Source organism: Aquarana catesbeiana, linkage group LG02 (assembly GCF_042186555.1).
Source record: "Aquarana catesbeiana isolate 2022-GZ linkage group LG02, ASM4218655v1, whole genome shotgun sequence".
NCBI classification, from domain to species: domain Eukaryota; kingdom Metazoa; phylum Chordata; class Amphibia; order Anura; family Ranidae; genus Aquarana; species Aquarana catesbeiana.
This window is the reverse complement of record NC_133325.1, coordinates 151,674,736-151,701,485: the sequence shown is the minus strand read 5'-3', so window position 1 is coordinate 151,701,485 and position 26,750 is coordinate 151,674,736. Positions and strand designations below refer to the sequence as shown.

The 26,750-nt window shown below is 43.5% G+C and overlaps 1 protein-coding gene across 1 annotated transcript in view; it reads left to right on the top strand.

The window, feature by feature from the left end:
* Positions 1-26,750, top strand: part of LOC141127322 (gametocyte-specific factor 1-like) — a 191,605-nt gene that overhangs the window by 33,247 nt on the left and 131,608 nt on the right. The gene's annotated exons all lie outside the window — the stretch shown is intronic.

The window sequence follows — 26,750 nt, the reverse complement described above, 5'->3', positions numbered from 1 at the left end:
TCCACCGGTTAGGGCACCCCTGAACCCTTGGGACTTGAATTTAGTTCTGTCGGCATTACAGAAACAGCCCTTTGAGCCAATACGACAAATTCCTTTGGCCTTTTTGACAAGAAAGCTAGTTTTTCTGGTAGCCGTTTCTTCTGCAAGAAGGGTATCTGAGTTGGCAGCTCTTTCTTGTAAAGAGCCATATTTAATTGTTCACAAGGATAGAGTAGTATTGCGTCCTCATCCTAGCTTTCTGGCAAAGGTGGTTTCAGGTTTTCACCTTCAACAGTTGCCGACCACCTCACGACGATATACGTCGGCAGAATCGGACAAAGCCCGCCCCCCAGTGCCCGAGGCGGTCGGCATTTCTCCCCCGGCGATCGGAGGTGAGGGGGAGGCCATCCATTCGTGCCCCCCCCCCTCCCAATCGCTCCCGGCCAATGGAATCATTCCTCTGCTGCTGTATAGTAAACAGCAGCAGAGGAAGTGATGTCATCTCTCCTCAGCTCGGTATTTTCCGTTCTGGCACCGAGGAGAGAAGACATCCGAGTGAGTACACAACACACACACACACACGCGCACACACACACACACTAGAACATGCCAGGCACACATTACACCCCCTGATCACCCCCACCCCGGCCACACTGACACCAAGCAGTTTTTTTTTTTTTTTTTCCTGATTACTGCATTGGTGTCAGTTTGTGACAGTTAGTGTGGTAGGGCAGTTAGTAATAGCCCCCTTTTAGGTCTAGGGTACCCCCCTAACCCCCCCCTAATAAAGTTTTAACCCCTTGATCACCCCCTGTTGCCAGTGTCACTAAGCGATCATTTTTCTGATCACTGTATTAGTGTCACTGGTGACGCTAGTTAGAGAGGTAAATATATAGGTTCGCTGTCAGCGTTTTAGAGCGCCAGGGACCCCCATATACTACCTAATAAAGGTTTTAACCCCTTGTTTGCCCCCTAGTTAACCCTTTCACCAGTGATCACTGTATAACTGTTACGGGTGACGCTGGTTAGTCAGTTTATTTTTTATAGTGTCAGGGCACCCGCCGTTTATTACCGAATAAAGGTTTAGCCCCCTGATCGCCCGGTGGTGATATGCGTCGCCCCAGGCAGCGTCAGGTTAGCGCCAGTACCGCTAACACCTACGCACACACCATACTCCTCCCTTAGTGGTATAGTATCTGAACGGATCAATATCTGATCTGATCAGATCTATACTAGCGTCCCCAGCAGTTTAGGGCTCCCAAAAATGCAGTGTTAGCGGGATCAGCCCAGATACCTGCTAGCATCTGCGTTTTGCCCCTCCTCCCAGCCAACCCAAGTGCAGTATCGATCGATCACTGTCACTTACAAAACACTAAACGCATAACTGCAGCGTTTGCAGAGTCAGGCCTGATCCCTGCGATCGCTAACAGATTTTTTGGTAGCGTTTTGGTGAACTGGCAAGCTCCAGCCCCAAGCAGCGTCAGGTTAGCGCCAGTCCCGCTAACACCCACGCACGCACTGTACACCTCCCTTAGTGGTATAGTATCTGAACGGATCAATATCTGATCCGATCAGATCTATACTAGCGCCCCCAGCAGTTTAGGGTTCCCAAAAACGCAGTGTTAGCGGGATCAGCCCAGATACCTGCTAACACCTGCGTTTTGCATCTCCGCCCAGCCCACCCAAGTGCAGTATCGATCGATCACTGTCACTTACAAAACACTAAACACATAACTGGAGCATTTGCTGAGTCAGGCCTGATCCCTGCGATCGCTAACAGTTTTTTGGTAGCGTTTTGGGGAACTGGCAAGCACCAGCGGCCTAGTACACCCCGGTCATAGTCAAACCAGCACTGCAGTAACACTTGGTGATGTGGCGAGTCCCATAAGTGCAGTTCAAGCTGATGAGGTGGCAAGCACAATTAGTGTCCCGCTGCCACCAAGAAGAAGACAAACACAGGCCTGTCGTGCCCATAATGCCCTTGGGAACCCACCACTTCTGCAGCGCCTGTACTTCCCCCATTCACATCCCCAACCAAATGCAGTCGGCTGCATGAGGGGCATTTTCTTTGTCCTCCCGAGTACCCCTACCCAACGAACCCCCCCCCCCCAAAAAAAGATGTCGTGTCTGCAGCAAGCGCGGATATAGGCGTGACACCCGCTATTATTTTCCCTCCTGTCCTGACAATCCTGGTCTTTGCATTGGTGAATGTTTAGAACGCTACCATACACTAGTTGAGTATTAGCGTAGCATACAGCATTGCACAGACTAGGCACACTTTAACAGGGTCTCCCAAGATGCCATCGCATTTTGAGAGACCCGAACCTGGAACCGGTTACAGTTTTATAAAAGTTAGTTACGAAAAAAAGTGTAAAAAAAAAAAAAAAAACACAAAAAAAATGAAATAAAAATAGTTGTCGTTTTTATTGTTCCCTCTCCTCTCCTCTCCTCTCCTCTCCTCTCCTCTCCTCTCCTCTCCTCTCCTCTCTCTATTGTTCTGCTCTTTTTTACTGCATTCTATTCTGCAATGTTTTATTGTTATGTTTTATCATGTTTGCTTTTCAGGTATGCAATTTGTTATACTTTACTGTTTACAGTGTTTTATTGTTAACCATTTTTTTGTCTTCAGGTACGCCATTCGTGACTTTGAGTGGTTATACCAGATTGATGCCTGCAGGTTTAGGTATCATCTTGGTATCACTCTTTTCAGCCAGCGGTCGGCTTTCATGTAAAAGCAATCCTAGCGGCTAATTAGCCTCTAGACTGCTTTTACAAGCAGTGGGAGGGAATGCCCCCCCCCCCCCACCGTCTTCCGTGTTTTTCTCTGGCTCTCCTGTCTCAACAGGGAACCTGAGCATGCAGCCGGTGATTCAGCCAGCTGACCATAGAGCTGATCAGAGACCAGAGTGGCTCCAAACATCTCTATGGCCTAAGAAACCGGAAGCTACGAGCATTTCATGACTTAGATTTCGCCGGATGTAAACAGCGCCATTGGGAAAGCATTTTATCACACTGATGTTGGTGTGGTCAGATGCTTTGAGGGCAGAGGAGAGATCTAGAGTCTAATAGACCCTAATTTTTTCAAAAAAAGAGTACCTGTCACTACCTATTGCTATCATAGGGGATATTTACATTCACTGAGATAATAAAAATGATTAAAGAAAAAAAAATGAAAGGAACAGTTTAAAAATAAGATAAAAAAGCAAAATAATAATAAAGGAAAAAAAAAAAAAAAAAAAAGCACCCCTGTCCCCCCCTGCTTTCGCGCTAAGGCAAACGCAAGCGTCGGTCTGGCGTCAAATGTAAACAGCAATTGCACCATGCATGTGAGGTATCACCGCGAAGGTCAGATCGAGGGCAGTAATTTTAGCAGTAGACCTCCTCTGTAAATCTAAAGTGGTAACCTGTAAAGGCTTTTAAAAATGTATTTAGTTTGTCGCCACTGCACGTTTGTGCGCAATTTTAAAGCATGTCATGTTTGGTATCCATGTACTCGGCCTAAGATCATCTTTTTTATTTCATCAAACATTTGGGCAATATAGTGTGTTTTAGTGCATTAAAATTTAAAAAAGTGTGTTTTTTCCCAAAAAAATGCGTTTGAAAAATCGCTGCGCAAATACTGTGTGGAAAAAAAAGAATGAAACACCCACCATTTTAATCTGTAGGGCATTTGCTTTAAAAAAATATATAATGTTTGGGGGTTCAAAGTAATTTTCTTGCAAAAAAAAACAATTTTTTCATGTAAACAAAAAGTGTCAGAAAGGGCTTTGTCTTCAAGTGGTTAGAAGAGTGGGTAATGTGTGACATAAGCTTCTAAATGTTGTGCATAAAATGCCAGGGCAGTTCAAACCCCCCCCCCCCCCCCAATGGACCCCATTTTGGAAAGTAGACACCCCAAGCTATTTGCTGAGAGGCATGTCAAGTCCATGGAATATTTTATATTGTGACACAAGTTGCGGGAAAAAGACAAATTTTTTTTTTTTTTTTTTTTGCACAAAGTTGTCACTAAATGATATATTGCTCAAACATGCCATGGGAATATGTGAAATTACACCCCAAAATACATTCTGTTGCTTCTCCTGAGTACGGGGATACCACACGTGTGAGACTTTTTGGGAGCCTAGCCGTGTACGGAACCCCAAAAACCAAGCACCGCCTTCAGGCTTTCTAAGGGTGTAAATTTTTGATTTCACTCTTCACTGCCTATCACAGTTTCGGAGGCCATGGAATGCCCAGGTGGCACAAAATCCCCCCAAATGACCCTATTTTGGAAAGTAGACACCCCAAGCTATTTGCTTAGAGGTATAGTGAGTATTTTGCAAACCTTGGGGTGTCTACTTTCCAAAATGGGGTAATTTGGGGGGGGGGGGGTTGTGCCACCTGGGCATTCCATGGCCTCCGAAACTGTGATAGGCAGTGAAGAGTGAAATCAAAAATTTACGCCCTTAGAAATCCTGAGGGCGGTGATTGGTTTTCGGGGCCCCGTATGCGGCTAGGCTCCCAAAAAGTCCCACACATGTGGTATCCCCATACTCAGGAGAAGCAGCTAAATGTATTTTGGGGTGCAATTCCCCATATGCCCATGGCCTGTGTGAGCAATATATCATTTAGTGACAACTTTTTGTAAATTTTTTTTTTTTTTTTGTCATTCAATCACTTGGGACAAAAAAATAATATTCAATGGGCTCAACATGCCTCTCAGCAATTTCCTTGGGGTGTCTACTTTCCAAAATGGGGTCATTTGGGGGGGTTTTGTGCCATCTGGGCATTTTATGGCTTTCAAAACTGTGATAGGTAGTGAGGAGTGAAATAAAAAATTTACGCCCTTAGAAATCCTGAAGGAAGTGATTGGTTTTCGGGGCCCCATACGCAGCCAGGCTCCCAAAAAGTCCCACACATATGGTATCCCCGTACTCAGGAGAAGCAGCTGAATGTATTTTGGGGTGCAATTCCACATATGCCCATGGCCTGTGTGAGCAATATATCATTTAGTGACAACTTTTTGTAAATTTTTTTTTTTTTTTTGTCATTATTCAATCGCTTGGGACAAAAAAAAAAATTAATATTCAATGGGCTCAACATGCCTCTCAGCAATTTCCTTGGGGTGTCTACTTTCCAAAATGGGGTCATTTGGGGGGGTTTTGTACTGCCCTGCCATTTTAGCACCTCAAGAAATGTCATAAACTAAAAGCTGTGTAAATTCCAGAAAATGTACCCTAGTTTGTAGACGCTATAACTTTTGCGCAAACCAATAAATATACGCTTATTGACATTTTTTTTACCAAAGACATGTGGCCGAATACATTTTGGCCTAAATGTATGACTAAAATTGAGTTTATTGGATTTTTTTTTTTAACAAAAATGAGAAAATATCATTTTTTTTCAAAATTTTCGGTCTATTTCCGTTTATATCGCAAAAAATACCGCAGAGGTGATCAAATACCATCAAAAGAAAGCTCTATTTGTTGGAAGAAAAGGACGCAAATTTCGTTTGGGTACAGCATTGCATGACCGCGCAATTAGCAGTTAAAGTGACGCAGTGCCAAATTGTAAAAAGTGCTCTGCTCAGGAAGGGGGTAAATCCTTTCGGGGCTGAAGTGGTTTAATTTTTTCCAAAACCCTGTTCTAAGGAAGAAAAGTCACTACACTCTTTGGATGCAGTGAGAGTAGGCAAGATCTATTTGAAGGCGACTGCTCAGATTTGAAAAACAGATGTTTTGTTTGTGTTGCCTGAAGGTCCTAGGAAAGGACCTTCTTTCTTCTCCTCCTTCCTTCTCCTTCTTCCTTCTCCTTCTTCCTTCTTCTTCCTTCTCCTCCTCCTCCTCCTCCTCCCCCTCCTCCCCTTTCTCCCCTTTCTCCCCTTTCTCCCCTTTCTCCCCTTTCTCCCCTTTCTCCCCTTTCTCCCCTTTCTCCCTTCTCCTCCTCCCTTTCTCCCTTCTCCTCCTCCCTTTCTCCCTTCTCCTCCTCCCTTTCTCCCTTCTTTCTTCTATCCTATGCAGTAGATGCTTTGAAAACTCCATAAGATCTGGTTTCACTGATCTCTGCCTTCACTCCAATTTATTCCTTGTCTATTAAGCGCAGAATAAGGGCAGAGGGCATTCTGATGACTCTGATCACATTGGCTTGGCCAAGGAAAAACCCATAATACAGTAAAACCTTGGTTTGAGAGCGTCTTGCAAGACCAGCAAACTTTTTTCATAAATTTTGACTTGATATACAAGTAGCGTCAAGTCAACTGAGTATAAAAGAGGAGAGGCGCCTCTAAGTGTAGCAATATGGTTACATTTAATGAAGGTACAACATTTGACATCTCACATGGTTGATGATTAAAACAGGCACATCTGGAGCATGCGCGAGAGCTCCGTAATGGCCGCTTGAGCCGCGAGCTCCGCTCCACCCCGGCCCAACGAACTACACAGACCGCGCTACGCCAATCAGGGAGGAATACCACCTATCCCCACGGGTCCGGAAGGCTATCGGGCACACTCCGGGATGTCCGGTCCCTCAGACAGACGAGACCTCATGCCGCAATTCGACACGCTGGCGGAGGATGGGTGTAGCAAGATGGCCGCCGGCACTGAATCAAACATGCCTCATGCGACCTTACAGGCCAGGAAGCCAGAGAACAGGCAAGTCCTCACCCCAGCCACTCTGACTTATGCCCAAGCGGCCCAGGGCAGCTCCAACAAGCCCCGAGCAACCCCTCTTGGCCTCCAGGGGTCCCCGGTCCTCTCCCCAGCACCCACGGAGTCCTTACTGGGTATGCACATGGAGGAACATGCTCTTTCTCTATCCGGGCCTACACATCCTCTCATCTCTACTTATCCGACCCCGGGCTTTTCAATAAGGGACATCACCACACTACAGGAAGATCTGTTTGCCAAATTCTCTACTCTGCTGGAAAGAGGCCTCGCCAATACAGCTACCCACATCACTAACTATAAAATCAGATCTCACTAATTTTGGGCTCCAGAATTGAGGCTATGGAGGACGAAATAGAAAGCAATGTCTCCAGGACCATCCAAATGCAGCACACATTCAAACCCTCCAGGAACAACTTGATATGGCCCTCTCCAGGATCGACGACCTCGAAAATAGGTCCAGGAGGTACAACATTCGAATTGGAGGCCTTCCTGAATCCTACACAGACATCCCCCACACAGTACGGAATACTATCTCCGAGATCATCCCGCCACAACGTCTAGAACTGGACAGAGCGCACAGGGCCCTGGGACCCCCCAGAAAAGACGGGACCCCTAGGGATATCGTCGTTAAACCGCACTTTTTTGCGGTCAAAGAGGAGGTCATGCGCCAATCACGCCTGAAGCCTAACCTACAGCACCAGGGGCACCAGTTGCAGATATTTGCAGACTTGTCTCCGTCCACCATTCAAAGAAGAAGATCCCTTAAACCACTCCTTACTGTCTTGGCTCAAAGAGACATTAAGTACCGATGGACATTTCCCTTTGCTGTGAAGTTCCCGATACACGGAAAATCATATTCCTTTACCAACCTCCTTGAGGGCGAAAGGCTGCTGTTGTCACTGAAATAAATTTTGCAAGAGGCGCCCATGGACTTCTCCACGTCATCCTCAGGGTCATCCAAACGTCCCCCTCCTGCCAGTCCGGCCTCCCCTCTTTGGAACAAGGGTCCCTCGAAGAAAAGCAAAGATGGAAGACCACCTTAAGAAGACGTCCTGACCATCTCACTCCAATACCCGCTTATGGGTACCTCACGCTGGGACAGGAGTCCCCTCTGTTGATGGAGCTTTGCTCCAAACCCTGATTTTGGTTCGTTTGGGTCAACACTATCCTGAATATCATTGGTTCCCATGGCTTGGCTGACACTAGGCTCCTCTAGCCAAAGTTGAAATACTTCCATAACTTTTTGTCAGCCTACTCTACAAACTTGCAAGAAGCGGGACACTGGATCTCTATCCCTTCCACTTAGATTACGCTCAATTGGCCCCGGCACCTCTGGGAGGCGAGGGTCTTACACCCTCCAGGACTGCTACAGGACGTCCTTCCCAGTTGGGTCCAAGTCTCTATAGGGAATCTTACCAATGATCCTCCAAGTAACCTGCTTCCCCCTCCTCTTTTGGAGGCTTGGAGCCCTTTTTGCCTCTCCACCCCGGGCCTGTACGGCTTCTCCCCACTGTCAGGTGGGGTGGGGGGGGCGGACGGGTCTCGGGAGAGCCTTTCATGGGTGGCCTGGCCTAGTGGCCTTAACGGTTAATTTTTTCTTCACCAGTTTTGTTTTGAAAATTCGGTGGTTCGCACCCAAGACGAAAATAGTTTAAGTGTGCATAGTTTGTTTTAATTTCAATCTGTTACACGGGTCCGGTGTGGACCCCCTGTGCCTCCACCCACTCCTTGGAAACCATTTGTGTTTCTTCGGCATGGGTCGTCGGTCATCCTCCTTGGGTGACCGGCGTTTGAGAATTGGGGTGTCGCACTTACCCCCCCCTTTCTGCCCTTTTTTCTCTCTTCTTACACCTTCACGCCTATCATCGGGGGATGAATTCACCCAGGAACCGCTCCGGTCTCGGTTGCCTCAACCCTATCCATCCACTACTCAAAGGGTGAAGTCATCGAAGGGTAAGTTGGCTGCCAGTGTAGCGATTCCCCCCCCCCCCCTTCCCATGGCTGATAATACGGTGAAGGGCGTAGACCTCCGGGTGGCATCTCATAATGTTCAGGGCCTGAATTCCCCTAGGAAGAGGAGAGTAGCATTTGAACACTACAAATCTCTCAAACTAGATGTAGTGATGATTCAAGAGACGCACTTTCCGATTCGGTACAACCCCAAGTTCCTCCACGCCCACTACCCATCCTTTTTCATTGCTAACGCTCCAAACAAGACGAAAGGTTGCTATTCTTTTTTTAAAAACTGCACGTTTTCCCACATCTCGGAGTTTAAGGACCCAGAGGGAAGGTTTATTCTTGTAAAAGGTACTTTGGAGGGAATACTGTATTCTCTAATCTCTTACTACGCCCCTAATAAGGGACAAACCACGTTCTTCCAGAACCTGTTTACAACTGTAAGCCCCCTCCTGGAGGGTAAAGTCATTTTGGGGGGGATTCCAATGTGGCTTTTGACCAGGGTCTAGATAAATTGAAGCCCCCTAGGGATCAGCTTACGCGCCCAATGAAACAGAGTTGCAGAATAGCCAAAATCCTTCACTCCAGTGGCCTAGTAGACATCTGGAGGGAATTGAACCCTAAGAGAAGAGACTTTACACACTATTCCGCCCCCCATCGATCTTATGCTAGGATCGATCACTTACTTATTCCGACAAACCTTGTCCCTCTGACCAGTAAGGCTTCTATCTTGGACACAGCATGGTTGGACCACTCTTTAGTCCTCCTTTTCTTTAAGAAATACACTTGCTGGAAAAAGGGGCTCATTCTGGCGACTTAATGAATCGCTTCTTAGCGACCCAATACATACTAAGGTGATAGCCAACGCCATCAAAGAATATTTTAAATTAAATGATGTTGACAACATATCTCCAGAGACCCTATGGGCAGCCCACAAGGCTACCATTAGGGGAGAGATCATCCACATAGCAACCCAGGTTAAGAAGGAACATCTGATTGACATTCAGAAATTGGAAGCAACATTTGTAGCCTTAAAAGCGGAACACAAGAAACAACCCTCTAAGGCCTTAACAGATCGTCTGGACGCGACTAGGCTCGAACTGAACCTAGCATCCAAAGCGGAGAAACGCATCCGCTGGAGCGGGGCCAAATATTATTATCAAAAAGACAAAATAGGCCCGATGTTAGCAGCTAAACTTACCCCCAAGTGTCACTCTCGTACTTTCCCCAAACTACGTATTGCAGGTCAGCCCCCTACTGCAAACCCAAACAAAATTATGACCGCCTTCCACAAATTTTATTCCAAGCTATACAACTCAAACCACACTATTAGCAGCCCCGTAACCACTTCTTTCCTGCAGAACATCCAATTACCCTCTATTTCCCAAGATCATAAAGAAATTATGGAGGAAGCCTTTATGGTAGAGGAAATAAGGGAGGTTATTAAAGGGCTTAAACCGGGTTCCGTCCCTGGCCCTGACGGAACATCAGTCCCCTATTACAAGACATTCGGAGAAATTTTAGCCCCATATATGTCTAAATTTTTTAATTCCACAAGATCGGGTTCCCCACTTGATCCCCACCTCAACACCACGTTCATATCTGTAATTCCCAAACCCAACAGAAACCACGAAGAAGTAGAAAATTATCGTCCCATATCCCTAATTAATAATGACCTGAAAATTTTAACGAAGATACTCGCCAACCGTCTAGCCTCTTTCATTAAAGGTTATATTCACAAGGACCAAGTGGGCTTTATCCCGGGCAGGCAAGGGCCAGACCAAATCAGGAGAGCGGTCGACATTGTCTCCCTTCTCCAATCTAATTGGGTGGGGGGCACCAGGCAAGAGGGAATGATCTCATCACTGGACCTACATAAGGCCTTTGACTCGATCGAATGGCCCTATCTATTTTCCTTATTAGAGAGATGGGGTTTTGGGTCCCGATTTTTTTTTTTTTTTTTTTTTTTTTTTTTTTTTTTAGGGTCCTCAGTTCCCTATACTCTTCCCCAAAGGCGGTGATCCGTTTTCAAGGCCAGTACTCCAACTCCTTGAATATAGCGAGAGGCACTAGACAGGGTTGTCCTCTCTCTCCCCTCTAATTTTTGCGATGGCTATTGAAACTCTGGCAATAGCAATACGCGATAATCCCAATATTCAAGGAGTGTCTTGTGGGAATCAAGTCCACAAACGCGGTATCTTTGCGGACGACATACTACTTTTTATCACGTCTCCGATCACCTCCCTCCCAAACCTCTGCAAACTCCTGAAGGAGTTCTCAGTGATCTCAGGTTTACAGGTCAACTACACTAAGTCATATGCTCTTAACATCTCCCTTAAAACAGAAGTAGTGGCCTCACCCCGAAGCTTCTTTGACTTTAAGTGGAGCGACTCCGCCATTGACTACCTTGGGATTAAACTCACGGCAAAAACGGAACACTTATACCCCGCTAACTTCCCACCCACATATCGTAAACTTTGGGCCAGGAGGGAGATTTCCTGGTTAGACAGGATACATGCTGTAAAAATTACGTTACTACCAAGACTCCTCTATCTCTTCAGAGCCATCCCAATAAACATCAGAAAGGATCACTTGTCTGCTTTCCAAAGGAAAGTCAACAAATTCATATGGGCGGGGAAAGGTCATAGACTCGAGCAAAGAACCCTGTTTCTCTCCAGGTCTCAAGGAGGCCTAGGATTTCCCCAGTTTTTTTTGGTATTTTCAAGCTGCCAGGCTAGCCCAACTCTCCTCAGTCTACTCCAGGGCTGAGAAGCCATACTGGATCCAAATAGAAAGGCAGGCGGTGCCTGCATACACCCTAGATTTCTTACTCTGGACCCCCCCAAGAACCCGCCCCCCAATCCTATCTTCTACTCTCTCTCTCAATTGTTGAGAATCTGGGGCAACATGAGATCCAACCCTTCATTAACCTCGAGCACCCGTCCTCTAGCTCATATCTTCAACAACCCTGACTTTACTCCGGGCCTCAACATTAAAGCCTTTAAATGGTGGCTGGACAAGGGGTTGTATCGAATCGGACACTTCTTCTCTGCCAGCGGTCCTATTTCCCTTGATTTCTGTGTTAATCAACTTGAGATCCCAAATTCGGAGCGTTTCAGATTTCGCCAATTGAGCCACTTCCTGCATCATATCTGGGTGGGGAAACCTTCCCCTCCCAGATTCACCCCGTACAAACTATGGTGCGGCCAGCCCTTGGAACAGAGGGGCGGAATCACCATTATCTACCAGGCACTGTCTCACCAAACCGAAAAGACCTCGTACATGATGGAATGGGAAAAAGATTTATCCCTCAATTGGGACATAGAAAGATGGAGGACATTTTTTAACAGATCTTTCAAGGGCATCCGGAATGTTTCCCTTATAGAATCTATCCTTAAGGTCATCACTAGGTGGTACCTTACCCCGGTTAGACTATTCAAAATGTTCCCCTCAGCAGACCCTAGGTGCTTCCGTGGTTGTCTACTCACTGGCACCCTAGTCCATGTTTGGTGGGAATGTCCAAGACTCAGACCCTTTTGGAGTAAGATCTTCACCCTGATCCGTAAAATAACGGGTATCCAGATCCCATAAACCCCGGCCGTTGCTCTGCTTAATAATTTACCCAATACTCCAAAACAGACATGCAAACTAATACACTTCATTCTCCTGGGCGCCAAGTTAACCATTGCCAGAGCTTGGAAACAACCCAAGGTCTCCTTTAAAGCGGCCACACTGAAAATTTCCTGGATCATGTCCCAAGAGAAACTCTCAAGCATCCTCCTCGACACCAAGTTGAAATTTGAAGCCACCTGGGAACCATGGGCCTGCTATTTGGGCATCTCCCTCATTCCGGGTGTCCAACCTTAGAGCCCCTGGGGTCGCCAGATTACACGTGGGCATCCCCCCTTGATAGGCTCTTCTCTCTTTCCCCCTCTCTTCTTCCCCCTATTCTTTTACCCTATCCCACTTCCCGATCCCCCTCCTATGATTCCTCTGACACATGGAGTAAACCTCCAACTTTAGAAAAGTCTTTCTCAGTCATGGAGAGGACGTACCCTTTGGGGCTAGCACATCAGGTGGTAGCAACCCTCAAGTCTATTGTAGGTTTCCGTCTTGCCCGATTATGTCTAGGGGCTCGGAGGGAATCAGCTGGGCACAGCATGTTCCCTTTCAGGGTGCTGGCGGATTCTCTACGTGGCCTCTCCTAGTCTAATTCCCAGGCCTGACGGATTTTCAAATGTTTGGGACGGGTACTTAGGTGCTGTTCCATCTGTTTGAAGCTAATATGTAATTTGCTTTATGTCTATAATATCTGTTCAATCCCCCAAGAGTATGGTTTTGTATTGTTCTGTTTGCTTTTTTTTTCTACTTATATTTTTGGAAAATCAATAAATTACTTTGAAACCAAAAAAAAAAACAGGCACATCTAAGTATGCAGGCATCCGGGGGAAAAGCTGTCCACATAGACCATCCTCCACACCACCATCGACGTCATCCCTTCCACACTGGGCTCCACGAGTGCTTCAAGCTTCACTTTTAGATCGCTCTACTGCAGGGTAGTCTTCCCAGTCACGATTGTAGATTGACAGCGATGAGAGCCGGTGGTCCAGAGGATGGTCTATGTGGACATCTTTACCTCTGGTGCTTGCATATTTAGATGTGCCTCTTTTAATCAACCATCTGAGCTGCTAAATGTTGGACTTTCATTAAACTTAACCATATTGCTACACATAGAGGCGCCTCTCTTCTCTTTTATACTCTGTAGCTCCTGCTGGATTTTGCTTCTAATCAATTTCCTTGTGGAGGCTGCCGTTTGTGAATGGACATGTTATGGTTACACAACCTATCACATTGCTATAATCTTTTTATATCGACTATTAACTGAAGGACTTAAGAATAAATGGTTGTGGAACGAATCATCTGAGTTTCCATTATTTCTTATGGGGAAATTCACTTTGATATACAAGTGCTTTGGATTACAAGCATGTTTCCGGAGCAAATTATGCTCGCAATCCAAGGTTTTACTGTATGTAAGTATCATAAATCTCTTGGCAGATAAGCTGTGAGCTCTTACAGATTGGCCAGTTTGTCCATCTCTGAGTCCGATCTTTCATCCTGCTTTACGATCATGGGCTTTGACGGGATGGCTATTTGAAGCCCGAGTCCTGAGGGATAAGTATTCTTTAAAGGAGAAGTATGGGTTTGTTTGCTTTTTGCAGATTTATACTTGGGTAAATGCAGCATTGGTCCCCCGGCGCCTCTGCACTGAGAACTGAGCCATCGAACACCGCTGATGGCTCGGTTCTCTCAGCTCCCCGAGGGGAGAGCTGCTGACTGTCAATAAGCAGTTTCCTTGTTGCTCACTGGAGCGCTGAGCTGTGGCAGAGCAGAGAGGAGAGCTGCTGATGAGAGCTTAGAGAACCGAGCCATCGGCAGTGTTCAGTGGCTTGGCTCTCAGTTCAGAGGCGCCGGGGGACAGATGCTGCAAATCTACAAAAAACCCCAAACCCATACTTCTCCTTTTAAAGAATCCTTATCCCTCAGGACTTTGGCTTCAACAGCCATCCCGCCAAAGCCCATGATCTTAAAGCAGGATGAAAGATCGTACCCAGAGATTGGCCAGTCTGTCTATCTGGTGTGGATAAGTGTGGCGCTAAAAAGATATTATAAATGTACGTTAGTGAGCAAAGTCTAACAGAATAGCCTCTGAGAGACGGTATGCACAATAAAGTGTATTAGTGAAACTTTATCAAAATTGAGAGTGACAGCAATATATACCCTAGAGTGATGGAATAAAAACACCTAAGTGGAACATATATGAGATGTTAGCCAACACTGACAAAAACCAATGTGAATAGGATATATATAAAAGAATTATAGCGACTACTGCACATCCCAATAATGGGAAGGAGTAGTACAAATAACTAAAAGTGAAATAAGAAAAAGTGGAGCAAAAAGATGAAACAATGAGATATATTATGATATCAGATTTTTTAAGACATCCTAAGACTGTAATGTCCCCAAATGTGAAATCAAAACAAAAGGTGAAAAAACAAAATCTGAAGTGTTGCAATTATAGCCTAGAAACATATGGACTGGGGCTAGAACACCAGACATAAACTTTTAAGTTATTAATATAGCCAGAAGTCCAGAAACCAATGGGTATACATCTGGAAACGCAGACCAAAGAAATCGGCAGCGGCCGAAAAAAAGAAATGTGGAAATGGGAGTCCCCCAAATCCAAGGATGGCATCCACAAGATAGAATATCCAACTTGTAAGTGAAAGGGATGTGAAGAGGTACCCTTACCAGCAGTGATGGACTCCCAGCCAGCGGCTTGGGGGTCAAAACAGGCTTGTAATGGAGCAAGGGAAACAGCTCTTTGTCCCCAATGGCAGGAGTTGATAGAAGGATAAAGGCACTCACCAACCGACACTCACTGATCTCACCGACTCTCGGCTTTGATGGTGTAGATGAAGGGCTGTTCCCCAAAGAATGAACTCCATGCAGTGGGTGGAAATCCTCAAAGGAAAAAAAGGATCAAGAAGGGAGGCTCCCCATAGTGTAAATCAGCTTATCCAAAAGCTTTTATTTAAAATAAAATAATAAAAAATACACTCTGGCTCATAGGTAAAAGTCAGGTATATAACGGTTTTAAAAAGCGCTTAAATCAAATGGTGGCAAGACAGGCATCAAAAACCCAACGCGTTTCGTCCAATAGGACTTCAACAGGGGTATATGACTGTCTGCCACTCATTGCCTGTATATATACATAACCTTATAATACACAAATGCTAACAGCTGTTCATGCCATGAGAGCCGCCACTTCCGGGTCGCCGGAAAATGGCGTCAGTATTAATAATCAACCAATCAGGATGGCTCTCCAAATCTTCCATGACCAAGCCTCCATCTGGATGACCCAATCAAGATAAGATTATAGATGGCATCGGGGTCAGATGACCCCGTTCCTACAAATAGACGAGTCTATTGGAAGGACATCGCTCCCCGTGACCAATCCTCAAACGGAGGTAGGGCTATACTAGGACAACCAATCAGGGATCACGTTTAAAAACGTGTGACGTCACTCTGGAAAATAACCGGAAGTAGTAGGGACGTGAGAAGCTGTGAGACGCAGATGTAGGCCGCGTTGGGTTTTTGATGCCTGTCTTGCCACCATTTGATTTAAGCGCTTTTTAAAACCGTTATATACCTGACTTTTACCTATGAGCCAGAGTGTATTTTTTATTATTTTATTTTAAATAAAAGCTTTTGGATAAGCTGATTTACACTATGGGGAGCCTCCCTTCTTGATCCTTTTTTTCCCTTGAGGATTTCCACCCACTGCATGGAGTTCATTCTTTGGGGAACAGCCCTTCATCTACACCATCAAAGCCGAGAGTCGGTGAGATCAGTGAGTGTCGGTTGGTGAGTGCCTTTATCCTTCTATCAACTCCTGCCATTGGGGACAAAGAGCTGTTTCCCTTGCTCCATTACAAGCCTGTTTTGACCCCCAAGCCGCTGGCTGGGAGTCCATCACTGCTGGTAAGGGTACCTCTTCACATCCCTTTCACTTACAAGGTCACGTGGGCGTGAAACGTCACTCGACTAGCGTTTAGGAAGTGACTGAAACAACAAAAAGCAAAACCCGTGAGGCGCACATGCGAGTCACGCCTCACTATAATGGGACCCGTGTGCGTAAGAAAATAAACGAAAAAGAAGGCATTGGAACGCAAATGCGGTCCAGCCTGCAATGATAGGAAAGTGAACCCCATAACAATATGTACATGGCAGCTGACATGGCACAAACACTGCTGGACGGGGAAAAAATTTTATAATGCATGATGTTATGTAATATAATATCACAACAAAGTGGGGTCCCTGATGGATTTACTACAATAATGGATCACAATAAACATCAAATATGGCGATAATACCACAAAAAACTATAAGTGAAGAATAAGATAAGAGCGTTGGAGCGTAAAAAAAATATAACTAAGATATTCATAAAGATAAGTAGCGAACAGACCTAAAGGTGAATTAAAATAAATAAAAATATAAAAAATATATATATGTATTTAGGGCCTGGAAAAGAAGAAAGCAACAACTTAATGGATGGCCACTGGGTATATGGTAAACCAAGTAGACGTCAGGAAAACATCCTACCGGTATGATAGGTATATGGAACAATCAATAGATGATATTTAAAACAACATAAGCAATAAATAGCTGGTCAGAAAGGATATCAGAATCAGGACTGATTAATAAAAGCATTTATGTCCCAATCAATATTCAGACCAAATGGCGAATAGCATTTTAATTGGTGTATCCAAAAAGTCTCTAATCTAGACACGCCCCTCTTCAAAGATTCGCCCCTCCAATGGGGGATGAATTTATCAATAACTTGGAACTGAGTTCCATTAGGATTTTTATCATGACAATGCAAAAAATGTTTAGGGACACTATGGTTTGTAAGGCCCTTTTTAATGTTGGCTATATGTTCGTTACCTCTTACAGCAAATGTGCGAATGGTGCGTCCCACATATTGTTTTTTGCAGGGACACGTGATCAGATAGACCACGTATCGTTTCGCATGTCAAAAAATGTTTTATCTGGTATTCCTTCCCCGTGGAAGTGGAAAGGAACGTCTCCGTTCTCCTCCGCCCACATATATTATGAATACAAACGTTGCACCGTTTGCAAGGGAAAAAACCTTTCATGTTATGAAAGAAAGAACGAATCACAGGGGGGTCAGTAATATTGGGAGCAATTTGACTTTTAATAGATGGAGCCCCTCTATAAATAACGCCACCTCGTTCTGGAAGTACGGGGCCTAGTATCGGATCATTTTTCAGGACCCTCCAGTGTCTTGATAAAATCTCCTTGATCTGTCTATGTTGTACAGAGAAATTGGTCACAAGGGACCATTTATGTTTATTATCGGGACCACCTTTGGGTTTGTCTACTAACAGAGACTCTCTGCTGACCTTAGCGATGTTAGTAATTTCTTTATCGATTTCCACCGAGTCGTAACCTTTATTGACAAACCTAGACTTCAAAATTTGTGTTTGATGTAAATAGTCATTAAGATTGCTGCAGTTACGTCTAATCCGCGTAAACTGGCTGCGTGGTACTGATTTCAGCCAGGTAGAGTGATGACAACTGTCGACCGGAATATAACCATTCCGGTCGGTGGGTTTAAAAAACGTTTTGGTTTCCAGATGGTCATCCACTACTGATATTTCAAGATCTAAGAAATGGATCACGGAAGAGCTAACCTCATACTTCAGTTCTATCCCTATGTCATTATCATTAAGTCTACGTAAAAAGGCATGCAAGGAATCGACACTTCCCCTCCACAGGAGGAGGATGTCGTCTATGTACCTCACCCACAGGACCAGCTCCGGAGGATTGAGGGCATAGACGACATCCTCCTCCCAACGGCCCATAAAAATATTGGCCAGACTGGGGGTGAACTTAGCGCCCATAGCCACTCCCTTCTGTTGAATGAAGAAATCCCCATTGTACCAAAAGTAATTGTGTTTGGTCGCAAACCTTAAGAGATCCATAATAAATCTTTGGGTTTTGGGGATGGACTCCTCCCTGGACAAGAAGAGTTCTACTGCCGCAAAACCCGCATTATGGGGTATGGAGGTATATAGTGACGTAACGTCAGCTGTAACCAAGAGAAGATCATTATTGTAAGCAATATTATTCAACTTGGAGATGGTATCTTTGGTATCCCTCAAATATGATGGTAGGGTTTGGACAATAGGTTGTAAGAAAAAAATCGATGTATTTACCTATGCGGGAAGTAATGGAATCGATGCCGCTAATGATAGGGCGACCGGGAGGTTGGGTGACGTTTTTATGTACTTTTGGTATATAATATATTACCGGGATTCTTGGAGCTACCGGGATCAAAAAACTTTTTCCTGTGATTCAGAATGCCCAACTGAAACCCAGTATCAATTAGGTCAGTGAGTGATCTTTTATATCTGGTGGTGGGATTAGTATAAATCCTAGAATATGTATCAGCATCACTCAAGATCCTGGTCATCTCTAGGTGATAATCATTTTTATCCAAAATGACTATCCCACCTCCCTTATCCGCAGGTCGGATAACTAGGTCTTTCCGTTCGCATAATTTTTTTAGTCCAATCTTCAAGGTAGGATTATTAAAGGACCTTTTAATAGGTAATTTGTCTAGATCCTGTAAAACCAGGTCCCGAAAGACTTTAATGGAAGGGGCCGTAGGGTCAGGAGGATTAAAGAGGGAAGGGTTCGAGAGTCCCGAATGGACTATATGTGAGTTAACCTCAGAATTCGGTCTTGTGGGATTGGAGATAATATATCTCTGTACATTTAACTTACGTACATATTTCTGGATGTCTATAAAAGTACTGAATTTATTCAATTTATTGGGAGGGGCAAACTTTAGGCCCTTTTCTAAGACTGAAAGTTCTGCCTCTGATAAATCCGCTTTACTAAGATTAAATATCCCGCTCTCTTTTAGACCCGTTTTCTTTTGTCGGGCGCGCCTCCCCCCTCGGGTCCCCCGTTTCCGTCTATGGCTCGTTTGTGTCTCCCTAGTTCCTTGGGAAAATCCCCTTGATGGGTAGGGCCCGGTTGTCGTTGATTGTAGTTAAAAGGTGATCTATTATAATAATTGGAATCAGTCTCCCTATAGGGGTGGTAGGAATTACGATTCTCCCGTGGTCCGTCATCCCTTAAGGGGGAATACCTATTAAAGGTTCGCACAGGTGTTCTCTGTGGATAAAAATATTCGTACTGTTCATTATATCTGTCATGATGGTTGTCTCTTCTTGGTGTGAACCTCTGATAGTCATAATAAGAGGATCCATCTCTCTGACCTCTACCTCTGCTTCTCCCTCCTCTATCTCTCCCTCTAGATTTAGCTGGAGGTCCTCGCCGATAAGTTTTTGGAGTTTTGGGGGGGGCGGGTTGCTGGTAATCCGTAGCCCTATAATCAACTTTACCCCCACTTTTAAGTGGAGGTGGTTGGGATTGAGAGTATTGTTGGTTAGGGATGTCCATCTGATATGAACTATCATCAGGAGCGGTAGGTATTTCATCCTTTGTCTGCCAGGAAAAAACACAACCTCTCTTGTAATCATTCACATCCCTGTTGTACTTTTTTTGTTTTTTAATCTTTTGATCCTTCTCTTCTTTTTCTAAGAGATTCCTGAGGGAAGCTGAATGTGTGGCGTACTCAGAAGAGGATCTAAAGGAAACCAATTTCTCTTTGATCTCCTTGATCTCTCTATCAATGGCAACCATTCTTGCTCTTTTTCTATCAACAAGAAACTTCAAGAGGGAGATCCCTACCTCATTGAAATATCGGAACCAGAATTCTAGCTCCAGATCACCTTGTTGAGGAAATACATTCCACCTAAGTCCTCTAGGGACCATATGTTCCTTGGAGTACTGCTCCAAAAAGACAATATCCCAGTCAAGATGGAGTTCGGATACCATAAGATTCTTCAATCTGAGAAACAGACCTCCTATCTCGGTGTCTGTTTTCAAAAGAGTGAAGACACCCTCAGTATTAACTGAGCGGTTGGTACGGTAATCAAATACATCCATGGTAATAGAAACAATGAATTAAGTATAAGAAGGCAGCACTATATGTGTCTATAATTTACAACAAAAAAACAAAAATAATAATAGTGCGCCAACCAAAACAAAGAGAGAGCTGCCAACACAACAATCAGACAAATTGCGATGAAAGTATGGTGTGGATAAGTGTGGCGCTAAAAAGACATTATAAATGTACGTTAGTGAGCAAAGTCTAACAGAATAGCCTCTGAGAGACGGTATGCACAATAAAGTGTATTAGTGAAACTTTATCAAAATTGAGAGTGACAGCAATATATACCCTAGAGTGATGGAATAAAAACACCTAAGTGGAACATATATGAGATGTTAGCCAACACTGACAAAAACCAATGTGAATAGGATATATATAAAAGAATTATAGCGACTACTGCACATCCCAATAATGGGAAGGAGTAGTACAAATAACTAAAAGTGAAATAAGAAAAAGTGGAGCAAAAAGATGAAACAATGAGATATATTATGATATCAGATTTTTTAAGACATCCTAAGACTGTAATGTCCCCAAATGTGAAATCAAAACAAAAGGTGAAAAAACAAAATCTGAAGTGTTGCAATTATAGCCTAGAAACATATGGACTGGGGCTAGAACACCAGACATAAACTTTTAAGTTATTAATATAGCCAGAAGTCCAGAAACCAATGGGTATACATCTGGAAACGCAGACCAAAGAAATCCGCAGCGGCCGAAAAAAAGAAACGTGGAAATGGGAGTCCCCCAAATCCAAGGATGGCATCCACAAGATAGAATATCCAACTTGTAAGTGAAAGGGATGTGAAGAGGTACCCTTACCAGCAGTGATGGACTCCCAGCCAGCGGCTTGGGGGTCAAAACAGGCTTGTAATGGAGCAAGGGAAACAGCTCTTTGTCCCCAATGGCAGGAGTTGATAGAAGGATAAAGGCACTCACCAACCGACACTCACTGATCTCACCGACTCTCGGCTTTGATGGTGTAGATGAAGGGCTGTTCCCCAAAGAATGAACTCCATGCAGTGGGTGGAAATCCTCAAGGGAAAAAAAGGATCAAGAAGGGAGGCTCCCAGTCTGGCCAATATTTTTATGGGCCGTTGGGAGGAGGATGTCGTCTATGCCCTCAATCCTCCGGAGCTGGTCCTGTGGGTGAGGTACATAGACGACATCCTCCTCCTGTGGAGGGGAAGTGTCGATTCCTTGCATGCCTTTTTACGTAGACTTAATGATAATGACATAGGGATAGAACTGAAGTATGAGGTTAGCTCTTCCGTGATCCATTTCTTAGATCTTGAAATATCAGTAGTGGATGACCATCTGGAAACCAAAACGTTTTTTAAACCCACCGACCGGAATGGTTATATTCCGGTCGACAGTTGTCATCACTCTACCTGGCTGAAATCAGTACCACGCAGCCAGTTTACGCGGATTAGACGTAACTGCAGCAATCTTAATGACTATTTACATCAAACACAAATTTTGAAGTCTAGGTTTGTCAATAAAGGTTACGACTCGGTGGAAATCGATAAAGAAATTACTAACATCGCTAAGGTCAGCAGAGAGTCTCTGTTAGTAGACAAACCCAAAGGTGGTCCCGATAATAAACATAAATGGTCCCTTGTGACCAATTTCTCTGTACAACATAGACAGATCAAGGAGATTTTATCAAGACACTGGAGGGTCCTGAAAAATGATCCGATACTAGGCCCCGTACTTCCAGAACGAGGTGGCGTTATTTATAGAGGGGCTCCATCTATTAAAAGTCAAATTGCTCCCAATATTACTGACCCCCCTGTGATTCGTTCTTTCTTTCATAACATGAAAGGTTTTTTCCCTTGCAAACGGTGCAACGTTTGTATTCATAATATATGTGGGCGGAGGAGAACGGAGACGTTCCTTTCCACTACCACGGGGAAGGAATACCAGATAAAACATTTTTTGACATGCGAAACGAGATACGTGGTCTATCTGATCACGTGTCCCTGCAAAAAACAATATGTGGGACGCACCATTCGCACATTTGCTGTAAGAGGTAACGAACATATAGCCAACATTAAAAAGGGCCTTACAAACCATAGCGTCCCTAAACATTTTTTGCATTGTCATGATAAAAATCCTAATGGAACTCAGTTCCAAGTTATTGATAAATTCATCCCCCATTGGAGGGGCGAATCTTTGAAGAGGGGCGTGTCTAGATTAGAGACTTTTTGGATACACCAATTAAAATGCGTTTCGCCATTTGGTCTGAATATTGATTGGGACATAAATGCTTTTATTAATCAGTCCTGATTCTGATATCCTTTCTGACCAGCTATTTATTGCTTATGTTGTTTTAAATATCATCTATTGATTGTTCCATATACCTATCATACCGGTAGGATGTTTTCCTGACGTCTACTTGGTTTACCATATACCCAGTGGCCATCCATTAAGTTGTTGCTTTCTTCTTTTCCAGGCCCTAAATACATATATATATTTTTTATATTTTTATTTATTTTAATTCACCTTTAGGTCTGTTCGCTACTTATCTTTATGAATATCTTAGTTATATTTTTTTTACGCTCCAACGCTCTTATCTTATTCTTCACTTATAGTTTTTTGTGGTATTATCGCCATATTTGATGTTTATTGTGATCCATTATTGTAGTAAATCCATCAGGGACCCCACTTTGTTGTGATATTATATTACATAACATCATGCATTATAAAATTTTTTCCCCGTCCAGCAGTGTTTGTGCCATGTCAGCCGCCATGTACATATTGTTATGGGGTTCACTTTCCTATCATTGCAGGCTGGACCGCATTTGCTTTCCAATGCCTTCTTTTTCGTTTATTTTCTTACGCACACGGGTCCCATTATAGTGAGGCGTGACTCGCATGTGCGCCTCACGGGTTTTGCTTTTTGTTGTTTCAGTCACTTCCTAAACGCTAGTCGAGTGACGTTTCACGCCCACGTGACCTGTTACTGTGAGGCGCGGCCTACATCTGCGTCTCACAGCTTCTCACGTCCCTACTACTTCCGGTTATTTTCCAGAGTGACGTCACACGTTTTTAAACGTGATCCCTGATTGGTTGTCCTAGTATAGCCCTACCTCCGTTTGAGGATTGGTCACGGGGAGCGATGTCCTTCCAATAGACTCGTCTATTTGTAGGAACGGGGTCATCTGACCCCGATGCCATCTATAATCTTATCTTGATTGGGTCATCCAGATGGAGGCTTGGTCATGGAAGATTTGGAGAGCCATCCTGATTGGTTGATTATTAATACTGACGCCATTTTCCGGCGACCCGGAAGTGGCGGCTCTCATGGCATGAACAGCTGTTAGCATTTGTGTATTATAAGGTTATGTATATATACAGGCAATGAGTGGCAGACAGTCATATACCCCTGTTGAAGTCCTATTGGACGAAACGCGTTGGGTTTTTGATGCCTGTCTTGCCACCATTTGATTTAAGCGCTTTTTAAAACCGTTATATACCTGACTTTTACCTATGAGCCAGAGTGTATTTTTTATTATTTTATTTTAAATAAAAGCTTTTGGATAAGCTGATTTACACTATGGGGAGCCTCCCTTCTTGATCCTTTTTTTCCCTTGAGGATTTCCACCCACTGCATGGAGTTCATTCTTTGGGGAACAGCCCTTCATCTACACCATCAAAGCCGAGAGTCGGTGAGATCAGTGAGTGTCGGTTGGTGAGTGCCTTTATCCTTCTATCAACTCCTGCCATTGGGGACAAAGAGCTGTTTCCCTTGCTCCATTACAAGCCTGTTTTGACCCCCAAGCCGCTGGCTGGGAGTCCATCACTGCTGGTAAGGGTACCTCTTCACATCCCTTTCACTTACAAGTTGGATATTCTATCTTGTGGATGCCATCCTTGGATTTGGGGGACTCCCATTTCCACATTTCTTTTTTTCGGCCGCTGCCGATTTCTTTGGTCTGCGTTTCCAGATGTATACCCATTGGTTTCTGGACTTCTGGCTATATTAATAACTTAAAAGTTTATGTCTGGTGTTCTAGCCCCAGTCCATATGTTTCTAGGCTATAATTGCAACACTTCAGATTTTGTTTTTTCACCTTTTTGTTTTGATTTCACATTTGGGGACATTACAGTCTTAGGATGTCTTAAAAAATCTGATATCATAATATATCTCATTGTTTCATCTTTTTGCTCCACTTTTTCTTATTTCACTTTTAGTTATTTGTACTACTCCTTCCCATTATTGGGATGTGCAGTAGTCGTTATAATTCTTTTATATATATCCTGTTCACATTGGTTTTTGTCAGTGTTGGCTAACATCTCATATATGTTCCACTTAGGTGTTTTTATTCCATCACTCTAGGGTATATATTGCTGTCACTCTCAATTTTGATAAAGTTTCACTAATACACTTTATTGTGCATACCGTCTCTCAGAGGCTATTCTGTTAGACTTTGCTCACTAACGTACATTTATAATATCTTTTTAGCGCCACACTTATCCACAGCATACTTTCATCGCAATTTGTCTGATTGTTGTGTTGGCAGCTCTCTTTGTTTTGGTTGGCGCACTATTATTATTTTTGCAGTCTGTCTATCTGCAAGAGCTCACGGCTTATCTGCCAAGAGATTTATGATGCTTACATATTATGTTTTTCTTGGCCAAGCCAATGTGATCAGAATGTCCTCCGCCCTTATCCTGCGCCTAATAGACAAGGAAGGACTTGGAGTGAAGTGAGAGGCTGAGACTGCTGCGGGGTTGATTTGGATCATGATTTAAATCGCTAGTAAAAAGGCTTGATTTAAATCAACTCGATTTTAAATCCTAATTTTTAAAGAGCAACGGTCATCTCTGTCCTGCAGCAGCTCCTCCTCCTGACCCGCTGTTGACTCACCGACTGTTCCATTCATTTTAATGGGACGGTTGGTGATGCGGCAGTGACACAACAAGGTGAGGGACATGGCGGCAGCAGGTGAGTGTATACCCGCTAACAGGCGCTGCCATGATGGATCTGAAATGACAGGAGCTCTTTAAATGTAAGGGCTCATTCTTTCTGGTAGTTGGGAAACCTTCATTTTGTTTGCAAATATTAAAGATTCTATTTAGAATAATAAGCTGTTAGGTTAGTAAAACAGCACTTAGTACAACAGCAACATCAGAACCGATTCAATCATACAGTTTGTAGTGTACATAGATTTGAAAAACAATGGGATAAAGGAATATTCCTGAATGTTGTTTTGTCTCATGGTTACTGTGAAATTGTGTGAATGCATCAATGCAGTACATGTCATCTCGGCTTGCAGAGCTTGGATTCATAGAATGAGTTTACCACAAATGTAAATATTGCATAATATACAGCCTCATGCTACATAGCTAAGCTCTATTTCATGCTGAATAAACTAAATAGTATTGTATCCTAAATAGAAAACTAACTTAAGATAGCTTTTTACTCCAAAAGCATTTTATTAAGATATTATAATATCTTAATATAATTATTAAGATAAAAATCAAAAAATCTTTTTTTTTTTTTTTTTTTAAAATCATTGATTTATATTCACCCTGGACTGCTGTTAGTCCAGGCACCTGGTGGATCCAGACTTCTGAAGTTGAGATGACACGGTGCCTGGACTGATCTTGGTGATGTCAGCAGAGAGTGGACTTCAGACCGCTCTCTGCTGAAAACGGGTCACGTGAGTGCAAAACTAATTGCACTCCTGTGACCCTTAGGAGAAGCCCAGCCAAACGTGTCCAGCCTTGACTTCTCCTTTTTAATCCCCTCTCCTTGGGGCTAGAATGTCAATCTCCAATGGAAGGCTTATTTTACCTGGTGTGAAGCTTGTACAGTTCATCTCCAACATTATGTCCCGAGGGTGTATTTTGGCCTTTCTCCAGTCTGATGTGGTGATGTCTTTGGGTTTGAACATCATTAAGGAACAAATCTATGCCTTCATTTTTTTTTTTTTTTCAAAGACCTATTGCATCTCATTCCTTGGTGTAAAGCTTTTGTGCAGGGTGATGCGCGTATTGCTCTGTGGGACCTTATTTTGCTTTTATTGGTTTTGCAGTCTTCTCCCTTTTGACCTCCCCTAGAGGTTCCCTTATCGCTCCTTATGCACAAGTTTGGCTTTTTAGTTGACATTACGTTTGATTACAGGTAGGGCTGCATGATTCTAGCCAAAATGAGAATCACAATTTTTTTGCTTAGAATATAAAGATCACGATTCTCTCATGACGTAAAATCTTTCACATTATACAAAAAAAAAAAAAAAAGGCTAACTTTACTGGTTAGTTTTTTTTTTTTTTTTTTTTTATTAAAGTAATTTTTTTCCAAAAAAATTTCTTTTGAAAGACCGCTGCGCAAATACAGTGTGACATAAAATATTGCAACAACCAACATTTTATTCTCCAGGGTGTCTACTAAAAAAAAAAAAATATATATATATATATATATATATATATATATATTAATTTTCTAGCAAAAAAAAAAAAAAAAAAAAGGATTTTAACTTGAAACCAACAAATGTCAGAAAAAGGTTTTTAATGTTTAAGTGGGTAAACTTTTTTACACACACACTATTCCATTGACA